This window comes from Cherax quadricarinatus, chromosome 41 (genome assembly GCF_038502225.1).
Source record: "Cherax quadricarinatus isolate ZL_2023a chromosome 41, ASM3850222v1, whole genome shotgun sequence".
Classification (NCBI taxonomy): domain Eukaryota; kingdom Metazoa; phylum Arthropoda; class Malacostraca; order Decapoda; family Parastacidae; genus Cherax; species Cherax quadricarinatus.
Window position 1 is genome coordinate 1,916,055 of NC_091332.1, and position 13,286 is coordinate 1,929,340.

At 44.4% G+C, this 13,286-nt stretch overlaps 1 protein-coding gene across 3 annotated transcripts in view; it reads left to right on the forward strand.

Annotated features, from left to right (window-relative positions):
• Positions 1–13,286, forward strand: part of LOC128695849 (uncharacterized) — a 166,935-nt gene that overhangs the window by 64,630 nt on the left and 89,019 nt on the right. The window lies entirely within an intron of this gene.

The window sequence follows — 13,286 nt, forward strand, 5'->3', positions numbered from 1 at the left end:
AACACAGTCAGACCATACCTCGGGTGGGGATAGAACCCGCGGCCAGTCATAAAACTCCAGACCGATGCGTCGGTCTGGAGTTTTGAGACTCTCTGATCGCTGGTTCTATCCCCGCCCGTGGTATAGTTTGTTTGCAGTTGTGTCATTACGATTTCGTGAGTCATTATGAGGGTAATACAAAGTCAGAATATACCGACATTATACAAGAAAAAAACACAAAATTCGGGTAATGGTATTTTAGTGTGAAAACTATTGATCAATTAACCGTCAAGACTTGGGTATTTATAGGGGTTCGAGAGTGGTTCTTGCTGAGTATACTAAGTTTACTTATTATGAATAACTAAAGGTGTAATGAACACTTGTCAGTACTTAATAATAGTCGACATGGAGACACAAACATAGGAGATTAATTGATCTGTATATTTTGATCCCCTTCTGGGGTCCTCATCAGTGTACCACAATTTTTATCCATAAATTTAGGGAAAATGACCAAGGAGGAATGCAGAGGAACAAGGTGGATATGGTGAGTGGGTGTAAGTGTGAGTGGGTGTCAGTAGGTGTGAGTGGGTGAGAGTAGTTGTGAGTGGGTGTCAGTAGGTGTGAGTGGGTGAGAGTAGGTGTGAGTGGGTGAGAGTAGGTGTGAGTGGGTGTAAGTAGGTGTGAGTGGGTGTGAGTGGGCATGGTAAATTCCTGGTTCGTATCGCGCTCTGTTGCACATGCAAGAGATGTACTCAAGAGCTCTGGCTAGAACTTGCTTACCTGTCTAGAAGATCAGTGTGTGTGTGTGTTGCATGATCCAGACGCTGTGTGTCTGAGGGCAGCACTCTGTGTCTGAGGGCAGCACTGTGTCTGAGGGCAGCACTCTGTGTCTGAGGGGAGTACTCTGTGTCTGAGGGCAGCACTCTGTGTCTGAGGGCAGCACTCTGTGTCTGAGGGCAGCACTCTGTGTCTGAGGGCAGCACTCTGTGTCTGAGGGCAGCACTCTGTGTCTGAGGGCAGCACTCTGTGTCTGAGGGCAGCACTCTGTGTCTGAGGGCAGCACTCTGTGTCTGAGGGCAGCACTCTGTGTCTGAGGGCAGCACTCTGTGTCTGAGGGGAGTACTCTGTGTCTGAGGGCAGCACTCTGTGTCTGAGGGCAGCACTCTGTGTCTGAGGGCAGCACTCTGTGTCTGAGGGGAGTACTCTGTGTCTGAGGGCAGCACTCTGTGTCTGAGGGCAGCACTCTATATAACCCCACCTGTAGCTACATTTTACGTGAAGATACTCTTATCACATAGCTACTGCTGGCTTATATCTATGCCAGAAAAACATCTATACCCATTTCTGTAGCCTAAATCATTGTGTATCTTAAACACTAGCATCTGTGTCTGAGGGCATCTATATAACCCCACCTGTAACATTTTACGTGAAGATACTCTTATCACATAGCTACTGCTGGCTTATATCTATGCCAGAAAAACATCTATACCCATTTCTGTAGCCTAAATCATTGTGTATCTTAAACACTAATAGATAATGTAATTACTGATAATTTTAGTTTTAAAGTGACCACAGAAAACGTTAATCCCTTTATCAGGCCCAGTTAAACCTCTGTTACAAAACCCATTAAACCTCTGCTATAGAACCCATTAAACACCTGTCACAGCACACATTAAATCACTTATCGAACTTCAAACAGCCTGCTGAGAGAAGCCGCACCCTTACTAATACATGCACACGTGCCGCAAGACGCACCGCACCCTCTCAGATATATACAACTGCCGCAACAAGACGCCGCACCTTTCTAAAAAATTACCCATAGGTGTCGCAGTCTCGTCTTGACCAGTTACACCTCTTCAGTATTATACAAGAAGCGCATTGGCTGAACTGTACCCTTTCCCTGCCCACACTTGGCCGCAGCTGACCAGGTGTGGGCCAGAGACTGACACACAGGCTAGATTTATATATGTCTGTCTGTTCCAGGATCTAGTTAATGTCTGCTCTTAGATCTAGTTAATATGTCTACTTATAGATCTATTTTTCTCTTTATTACCTTTAGTCACTTCTTTCTTATATTCTTATGTTCAATATGGTTCAGTTTTTCCATGTTCCCTTCTCTCCAACTTCTAGATTTATTCCCGCAAGTTGAACTTGCATCAGTAACTCACTTCACTCTGTCTGGATCCTGCAGCAAATCTCACTCCTGCAGCAAATCTCACTCCTGCAGCAACCTCACTCCTGCAGCAAATCTCATTCCTGCAGCAAATCTCACTCCTGCAGCAACCTCACTCCTGCAGCAACCTCACTCCTGCAGCAACCTCACTCCTGCAGCAATCTCACTCCTGCAGCAGATCTCACTCCTGCAGCAAATCTCACTCCTGCAGCAACCTCACTCCTGCAGCAAATCTCATTCCTGCAGCAAATCTCACTCCTGCAGCAACCTCACTCCTGCAGCAACCTCACTCCTGCAGCAACCTCACTCCTGCAGCAACCTCACTCCTGCAGCAACCTCACTCCTGCAGCAACCTCACTCCTGCAGCAACCTCACTCCTGCAGCAACCTCACTCCTGCAGCAACCTCACTCCTGCAGCAACCTCACTCCTGCAGCAACCTCACTCCTGCAGCAACCTCACTCCTGCAGCAAATCTCACTCCTGCAGCAAATCTCACTCCTGCAGCAAATCTCACTCCTGCAGCAACCTCACTCCTGCAGCAACCTCACTCCTGCAGCAACCTCACTCCTGCAGCAACCTCACTCCTGCAGCAACCTCACTCCTGCAGCAACCTCACTCCTGCAGCAACCTCACTCCTGCAGCAACCTCACTCCTGCAGCAACCTCACTCCTGCAGCAACCTCACTCCTGCAGCAATCTCACTCCTGCAGCAATCTCACTCCTGCAGCAATCTCACTCCTGCAGCAATCTCACTCCTGCAGCAACCTCACTCCTGCAGCAACCTCACTCCTGCAGCAACCTCACTCCTGCAGCAACCTCACTCCTGCAGCAACCTCACTCCTGCAGCAACCTCACTCCTGCAGCAACCTCACTCCTGCAGCAACCTCACTCCTGCAGCAACCTCACTCCTGCAGCAACCTCACTCCTGCAGCAACCTCACTCCTGCAGCAACCTCACTCCTGCAGCAACCTCACTCCTGCAGCAATCTCACTCCTGCAGCAATCTCACTCCTGCAGCAATCTCACTCCTGCAGCAATCTCACTCCTGCAGCAATCTCACTCCTGCAGCAATCTCACTCCTGCAGCAACCTCACTCCTGCAGCAACCTCACTCCTGCAGCAACCTCACTCCTGCAGCAACCTCACTCCTGCAGCAACCTCACTCCTGCAGCAACCTCACTCCTGCAGCAACCTCACTCCTGCAGCAACCTCACTCCTGCAGCAACCTCACTCCTGCAGCAACCTCACTCCTGCAGCAACCTCACTCCTGCAGCAATCTCACTCCTGCAGCAACCTCACTCCTGCAGCAATCTCACTCCTGCAGCAACCTCACTCCTGCAGCAACCTCACTCCTGCAGCAATCTCACTCCTGCAGCAACCTCACTCCTGCAGCAATCTCACTCCTGCAGCAACCTCACTCCTGCAGCAACCTCACTCCTGCAGCAACCTCACTCCTGCAGCAACCTCACTCCTGCAGCAACCTCACTCCTGCAGCAACCTCACTCCTGCAGCAACCTCACTCCTGCAGCAACCTCACTCCTGCAGCAACCTCACTCCTGCAGCAACCTCACTCCTGCAGCAACCTCACTCCTGCAGCAACCTCACTTCTGCAGCAATCTCACTCCTGCAGCAATCTCACTCCTGCAGCAACCTCACTCCTGCAGGTCCCAGCGCTCGTGTTCATATCCTACTCGTTAGTTTTGCTTCACATAAAAAAAACTGACATGAATAAATAAATCCCTTATTGTTGCTTATTTACACATATCAGATACCAGGAGCAATATTGGTCCGAGGAATGATCCTTGGGTGTGGTTCTACTGTCTCTCAGATATTCTATTATGCATGCTAGTGTTGCTTCTGTCATTCCCGGCCTGCGTCTCCAGGCTGAGTTTTCATTTCTTGTAGGATAGTATTCATAGTCTTTCTAAAGAGCAGAGGAAGGGTTGTTGAGATGGTTCGGCCATATCGATATAACGGAGCAGAATACGGTGATAAGGAGAGGGGCATAAATGTGGAATGGCAGGATGTGTATGGACAACCTCGGGAAGCGTGGATTGTAAGATGTAAAGGAGAAAACGGGAGTTGAGAATCCAGTAGGTATGTGTGACCGTTATCGAGCGAAGTAGAGGCACATCGCTTTGAGACTTCGAGGTTCTGGTGGTGTGTGTGAGGCAGCAGCTTTAAAGCGTTCCGGGAAAAACTTGCTGACTGAACTTAAGTTTCGAAGGTGGGAAATACAGTACCTGTACTTTGAAAGTCTACTGGGAAAGTTGAACCTCGGTGAGCCATCATATGATGGCTAGCGAAATTTATGTTTTCTTAAGTTTTACAAATACTTTTCGGAATTATTATAATCATGGGGAAGCGCTAAACTCGTAGGATTATACAGTGCATGTGGGGGGGGATTGGAAGGTATTCAGACTCAGTTCAGGGAACCGGAGCACAGATCCAATTCGCTAGATCAAGAGCCCCTCACCAGCATCGAGGGACCTAGGGACCTCCCTTGAGGGGTACTTTTCGGAAATTGATTTTTTTTTCTCTCTAGAATGAGGATATTTTTTGGTAAAATAAAAATTGGGAGTATTATTATTTCATCTTATGGATTTTTAAGATTTTTTCGCATGTAATTTTCAAAATTAGTTACGATTATTTACTGATTATTTACTCTTCTCACTGACAAATTTTAGTCTTGCAAGTGAGAAAGATTTTTTCCATATTTTATGTTTCTTAAATGCAATTGTAAATCTGTTTCACGGTAGCACATAAAAAGTTTCTCAATATTTAATGTCAACAAAGTTCCTTCAGGGTTTATCTAGGTTATATTCGCCATTAAACTGTTAAAAAAACAGCGAAATTTCAAGCGCTTTCGTGACTTCTCACATTATCGAGGAACTATAAAAATAAAAGATTAACAGGAAGGCATATAAGGACGAGACTACACCTCGAGGTCACCTCACAACACCCAACATTTTTATGATGTAGGTCACAAAAACTATCGCAACAAAGTGACAAAATTTGCAGTTTTTAGATCTAGTTCTTGTTCTCAACTAACATTTATAAAGAAACTTAATGAACATTTAACCTAAATTCTTCATTAATAATTTTTCTTACTGAAAAAAAAAAAATGGCTAGGATAATTTTTTTCTCGTAAGAACAAATTTTGGGAAAATTTATATTTTGGGTGGACACCTTACCCAGCTCACCCATGGTAATTTTTAACAGTTTCATGGATAAACTTTCTCCCATGTTGACAGAAAATGCCTCATTTTCCCACGCTGTCCTGAGTTTCCTGTAGGCCTACACGCCATATATTTTTTTTCCAAACTTTCTTGGTGTACACATTGTTCTGTTCGTGCCATTGTTTGAACAATGGCTTCTCCTTGTTCTTCTTGTTTTCCTTTTTTTCTGACCATTGCGAATGTCTCAGTTGTTTCTGTCCACTTACATATGATGAACACCATCACGATCTGAGTGTTCAAGGCGCTGAACTCACTAATATGAACTCTCATCATCTCGTTACCATCTCTTGTGTGTTCTGGCTTCCTGATCTCTTTCCAGCTCTTTCTGTCTTGTAGATCTGTCTCCCCTCAAGGAAGGTTCCTCGATGCTGGTGAGGGGCTCTTGATCTAGGGAACTGGATCTGTGCTCCAGTTCCCTGAGTTAAACCTGAATACCTTCCATCCCTCCCACAAGCACTGTTTAATCCTATGGGTTTAGTGCTTCCCCCTTGATTATAATAATAATAATGAAGATCTGTCTTCATGAGATATTTAAGCATCAAGCCTTACAGATCACTAACCCCCCAGAGGGCTGTCCAGATTGTATCTTGCCTTTTTTATTTTAGGAAAATAAAGGCTGTAGTTTGTCTCTTTCTTTCTCTCTCTCTCTCTATCTCTCTCTCTCTCTCTCTCTCTCTCTCTCTCTCTCTCTCTGTATATTTACACTTAGATATTCACTTCTCATTGTATATATATATATAGCGAGAGATGCAATAAGATTACAGTAAACAAGTGATATAACAATATGCAGAACAGTCACTGTGGAAAAATAGTGAACTTCCAAGAGCTTTCGTGATTTCTCACATTATCAAGGAACTGTTTCTTGATTATGTGAGAAATCACGAAAGCGCTTGGAAGTTCACTATTTTTTCACAGTGGTTGTTCTGTATAGCGAGAGATATATACCTCACAGTGTATGCACATAGTGAATGAACGATCACTGATTAATTACATGGTTCTTAATTACTTAATTGTTAATTGGTTGAGCCATGACGACCTTTTTTAATTTGGATGATGAGGTCTCTCATCAGACGAGTCTCCACGGCTGGAAGATGTCTGATGATGGGTTAAATTCGTCTAATTATGCTTTTAACTGGAAAAGGTCTTGAGATTTTTTCGTGCCATACTGAGGACTGACCCTTTCGTGCGGGCATTAAGGTGCCCCGACAGGAGGGCACCTTCATACCTTTCAAGGAAGAGAGAAGGGATACCTGACTGCTTTCTTCAATAACCAAGTCTGGCCAAAAGAAAGACACAAGTGTGGGACTGTGTCTCCGTGTACTCTGTACCATCCACGTCACTGTGTCTTAACATGTTTTAGCATCTCACATCTGAGTGTTTGAGAACACATATGTTGATGGATCTTTCTGAGAACATCTCTGCTCCTCTCGGCACATTATACAGCTGACAAACAACCGTGAGAAATATTGATATAATTGTATATAATATCGACATGTAAATAAAAATAGTATAACTATATATATATATATATATATATATATATATATATATATATATATATATATATATATATATATATATATATATTTAGCGATAATCTGTAAGTATTGCAAGAGCCAAATCCAGTAAAATAATATATAAATTTATAAGTGGAGTGGCACATATATGGAGTGGTATATTATACACAAGGCTAATCAACAAATCCTATCGTGATTATTACCTTGTGATTAGTTATGGCTTGCCATGTCAATTGTTGCTTTTGTTGCAGCATGTTGATAGTGGTACCAATGTCTGTGCTTCCTGTGGTGTGTGTGTGTGTGTGTGTGTGTGTGTGTGTGTGTGTGTGTGTAAAACCACTGAAAAAAATAGCGAACTTTCATAATTTGAGAAATCACGAAAGAACTTGGAAGTTCACTATTTTTTCTCAGTAGCTGTTTTGCATATTGTGATATCACCTGTTTACTGTAATCATATTACATTACATATATATATATATATATATATATATATATATATATATATATATATATATATATATATATATATATATATATGTATATATTGCACAGAATTTTTAAAGTGTCTCTCTCTCAGTGTAAACAGAGAATTATACGAGTGTAAGAGACGGTTTCTTTTACAAAGTTTGCTTACATCTTCGAACTTCTGGGAAGATAAATCAGCTTCGCTTGAAGACGATCCTTTGTTTGTTTAATATCAGAGTTGGGAAGGTGCGGGTTATACGAAGATCTGCACCTAGTTACTGAGGGCTTCTTAATACAGCGGTGGAGTTTACGACAGAATGCAAATTAGATAGACAATGCGTGTCGTGACATTTAATTGTGATAAAGCCCTTGGTGGGCGAAACGTTTTTACAATAAAATGACATGACATGTTTTTTAACACGTCTCATACTTGTGTGTGTTGTGTTGGAAGGCAAATGATTACCGAGAGCTTGGGGGGAAATGTGAAGCCGTAATGTACAGTAATGGAGAGCGAGTTTAACCTAGTGTCCATGCGTGTAGGAGGCCCAGAGTTGTAACCACTCAGCCACGGAGCTTAAAATAGGATGATTTTGTAACCAGCACTTCAGTGACAAGTATCAGTGGCACTGTGACCCCACTGTCACCTTTATTGTTACCTTTATTGTTACCTTTATTGTTACCTTTATTGTCACCTTTATTGAAGATGTTCCTGGCCTTAAGTGTCGATCACTTGAAATTAAGCCAATGTACTTGTCACTTTCTCTCCTATACGTGTAACAGTATATATATATATATATATATATATATATATATATATATATATATATGTGTGTGTGTGTGTGTGTGTGTGTGTGTGTGTGTGTGTGTGTGTGTGTGTGTGTGTGTGTGTGTGTGTGTGTGTGTGTGTATATAATGATCCATGAACACGGAATTAAGGGGAAACTTTGCAGCCTCACCTGAAGCCTGGGATCAGGCAGAGCGTGACTCACTCCTGCCCTGGGTATTGGGGCCATGCCCAGGGTCATCTCTCTCTTCTGTTGACAAGACAACGGTGTTAGGTTAACTTTACGCATGTCGTTTTCTTCCTGTGTGTGTGTGTGTGTGTGTGTGTGTGTGTGTGTGTGTGTGTGTGTGTGTGTGTGTGTGTGTGTGTGTGTGTGTGTGTGTGTGTGTGTGTGTGTGTGTGTGTGTGTGTGTGTGTGTGTGTGTGTATGTGTGTGTATGTGTGTGTTTGTGTGTGTATGTGTGTGTGTGTGTGTGTGTATGTGTGTATGTGTGTATGTGTGTGTACTCACCTAATTGTACTCACCTAATTGTGGTTGCAGGGGTCGAGACTCAGCTCCTGGCCCCGCCTCTTCACTGATCGCTACTGGATCATCTCTCTCTCTGCTTCCTGAGCTTTGTCATACCTCTTCTTAAAACTATGTATGGTTCCTGCCTCCACTACTTCACTTGCTAGGCTATTCCACTTGCTGACAACTCTATGACTGAAGAAATACTTCCTAACGTCCCTGTGACTCGTCTGAGTCTTCAGCTTCCAGTTGTGACCCCTTGTCCCTGTGTCCCCTCTCTGGAACATCCTATCTCTGTCCACCTTGTCTATTCCCTGCAGTATCTTGTATGTCGTTATCATGTCTCCCCTGACCCTTCTGTCCTCCAGTGTCGTCAGTCCGATTTCCCTTAACCTTTCCTCGTACGACATTCCCTTGAGCTCTGGGACTAGCCTTGTTGCAAACCTTTGTACTTTCTCTAACTTCTTGACGTGCTTGACCAGGTGTGGGTTCCAGACTGGTGCTGCATACTGCAGTATGGGCCTAACATACACAGTGTACAGTGTCTTGAACGATTCCTTATTAAGGTATCGGAACGCTATTCTCAGGTTTGCCAGGCGCCCGTATGCTGCAGCGGTTATTTGGTTGATGTGTGCCTCCGGTGATGTGCTCGGTGTTATGGTCACCCCAAGGTCTTTCTCCCTGAGTGAGGTCTGTAGTCTTTGTCCACCCAGCCTGTACTCTGTCTGCGGTCTTCTTTGCCCCTCCCCAATCTTCATGACTTTGCATTTGGCTGGATTGAATTCGAGAAGCCAGTTGCTGGACCACATGTCCAGCCTGTCCAGGTCTCTTTGCAGTCCTGCCTCATCCTCGTCCGATTTAATTCTTCTCATCAACTTCACGTCATCTGCGAACAGGGACACTTCAGAGTCTATTCCTTCCATCATGTCGTTCACATATATCAAAAATAGCACTGGTCCTAGAACTGACCCCTGTGGGACCCCGCTCGTAACAGGCGCCCACTGTGATACCTCTTCACGTACCATGACTCGTTGCTGCCTCCCTGTCAGGTATTCCCTTATCCATTGCAGTGCCCTCCCTTTTACGTGCGCCTGATCCTCCAGCTTCTGCACTAATCGCTTGTGGGGAACTGCATCAAAGGCCTTCCTGCAGTCTAGGAAAGCGTAATCTACCCACCCCTCTCTCTCGTGTCTTACTTTTGTTACCTTGTCATAAAACTCCAGGAGGTTTGTGATACAAGATTTGCCTTCCATGAACCCATGCTGGTTTTCATTTATAATCTTGTTCCTTTCCAGGTGTTCGACCACCCTCCTCCTGATAATCTTCTCCATGACTTTGCACACAATACATGTCAGAGACACAGGTCTGTAGTTTAGTGCCTCGTTTCTGTTTCCTTTCTTAAATATGGGGACTACATTAGCTGTCTTCCATTTCTCAGGTAGTTGCCCAGTTTCAAGGGATGTGTTGAAGATTGTGGTTAGAGGCACGCACAGCATCTCTGCTCCTTCTCTAAGGACCCATGGGGAGATGTTGTCCGGTCCCATCGCCTTTGAGGTGTCAAGGTCACTTAAGAGCTTCTTCACCTCCTCCTCAGTTGTTCGTATGTCATCCAACACTTGTTGGTATATTCCCTCTTGATGTTCCCTTCTGTGCTGTCTTCCCACAGCCCTTCCTGTCTCTACTGTAAAAACTTCCTTAAATCTCCTGTTCAGCTCCTCACATACCTCCTGATCATTTCTTGGGAGTTCTCCACCTTCTGTCCTTAATCTGATCACCTGGTCTTTGACTGTTGTCTTCCTCCTGATGTGGCTATAAAACAGTTTCGGGTCAGTCTTGATTCTCGATGCTATGTCATTTTCATACTGTCGCTGGGCCTCCCTCCTTACCTGTGCATACTCATTCCTGGCTCTGCGACTGGTCTCCCTATTTTCGTGTGTTCTCTGCCTTCTGTACTTTTTCCATTCTCTATTGCACTTTGTTTTTGCCTCCTTACACCGTCGGGTAAACCAGGGGCTCGTTCTGGTCTTCCCGTTGTTACTGTTGCCCCTGGGAATAAACCTTTCCACTGCCTCCTTGCATTTTGTTGTTACATATTCCATCATTTCATTTACTGGCTTTCCTGCCAGTTCTCTGTCCCACTGAACCTCCCGCAGGAAGTTCTTCAACCCTATGTAGTCCCCTCTTTTATAGTCAGGCTTTTCCCATTCAACTCCTGTTATTCTCTCCACTTGCAGCTCTACTATGTATTCAAAGCACAGAACCACGTGGTCGCTAGCTCCTAGGGGACACTCATACTTGATGTCCTCAATATCTGAGCTGCCCAGGGTGTATGTGTGTGTGTGTGTGTGTGTGTGTGTGTGTGTGTATGTCTGTATGTATATGTGTGTGTGTGTATGCGTGTGCTTTGAGTTCCGTATCTATTTTTGTGGTCTTGAAGATATTCTTCCTAAAATACACTTTGTCCCTAAGATATTCTTCCTACAAGATTCCTCTCTAAGACTTTGCTCACGTGAGATGACCTGTGTGATACAGTAGCTTAGTACTGCACTCTTCCATTTTAGCGTGTTGTATAGTTTCACAGCCCCCCCCCCCCGCTCATGCCACACAGACACTACACAGACACCACGAAGGCCCCACACACCACACAAACACCACACAGACACCACACAGACACTACACACCACCACACAGACACTACACACCACCACACAGACACCACACTAACACCACACAGACACCACACAGACACTACACACCACCACACAGACACCACGAAGGCCCCACACACCACACAGACACCACACAGACACCACGCAGACACTACACAGACACTACACAGATACCACGAAGGCCCCACACACCACACAGACACCACACAGACACCACACACCAACACCTCCATCGATCGAGCATAGTCAGGACGGCTAGATTTGTTTTTAACACATCGCCAGTTTCCCACCGAGGCAGGGTGACCCGAAAAAGAAGAATCACTTTCTCCATCAATCACTCCAACACCGCCATGCCAGAGGCAAGCAGATATTACAGTTAAAAAAACTGCAACATGTCTCCACCCCTCCTAACTTACATCTAACATATATTCTTAAATGTCTAACTGTATTTCTTGAAGCCTGACTGAGAAAGTTGTCCTCAAACTGTACATCACTGAGGCACACATTATTACTGGTATATATAAACCAGGCTGTTTGTTTATAACGTTGTTAAGTTTATTATGATCTTGAACAAATACAAATGAAGACATCTCCAACAAATACACTCACATATTAAGACATCTCCAACAAATACACTCACATATTAAGACATCTCCAACAAATACACTCACATATTAAGACATCTCCAACAAATACACTCACATATTAAGACATCTCCAACAAATACTCTCACAGATGAAGACGTCTCCAACAAATATACTCACAGATGAAGACGTCTCCAACAAATACTTTCACAGATGAAGACGTCTCCAACAAATACTCTCACAGATGAAGACGTCTCCAACAAATACTCTCACAGATGAAGACGTCTCCAACAAATACTCTCACAGATGAAGACGTCTCCAACAAATACTCTCACAGATGAAGACGTCTCCAACAAATACTCTCACAGATGAAGACGTCTCCAACAAATACTCTCACAGATGAAGACGTCTCCAACAAATACTCTCACAGATGAAGACGTCTCCAACAAATACTCTCACAGATGAAGACGTCTCCAACAAATACTCTCACAGATGAAGACGTCTCCAACAAATACTCTCACAGATGAAGACGTCTCCAACAAATACTCTCACAGATGAAGACGTCTCCAACAAATACTCTCACAGATGAAGTCATCAATACACACACACACACACACAGACACACACAGACACACACACACACACACACACACACACACACACACACACACACACACACACACACACACACACACACACACACACACACACACACACACACACACACACACACACACACACACACACACACACACATACACACACACACACACACACAGACACACACACAGACACACACACACACACACACACACACACACACACACACACACACACACACACAGACACACACACACACACACACACACACACACACACACACACACACACACACACACACACAACAGTGTGAACAATATATATACTCCCCATGAACCATCTTTTCCTCATATATAAACCGAGAAAAGCAAGAAGTGATAAATTAGCGAGGCCGTAACTCTTTCGTCTGCCACTCCCTTCCTTCATCAGTAATTAAACTAAAATTAATTCTTGTTGATATATGCTGTGGATGGGCTGAGGGTTACTGGGAGGGTGGGAGCTCCAGTGAGCTCTCCTGGGATGGTGGGAGCTCCAGTGAGCTCTCCTGGGATGGTGGGAGCCCCAGAGCGCGCCCACCGGGAGGACGATATGGCACCAAATCGCACCAGAATCTTAAAACTTTCTTCATAATGAACTGTGTTTATACCTGCTGATGTCAGTTGGCAACCCACGCACTATATCATGCCCGTATAGCGTGTATTTCAGTGAACACACACACACACACACACACACACACACACACACACACACAGGAACAAGATTATAAATGAA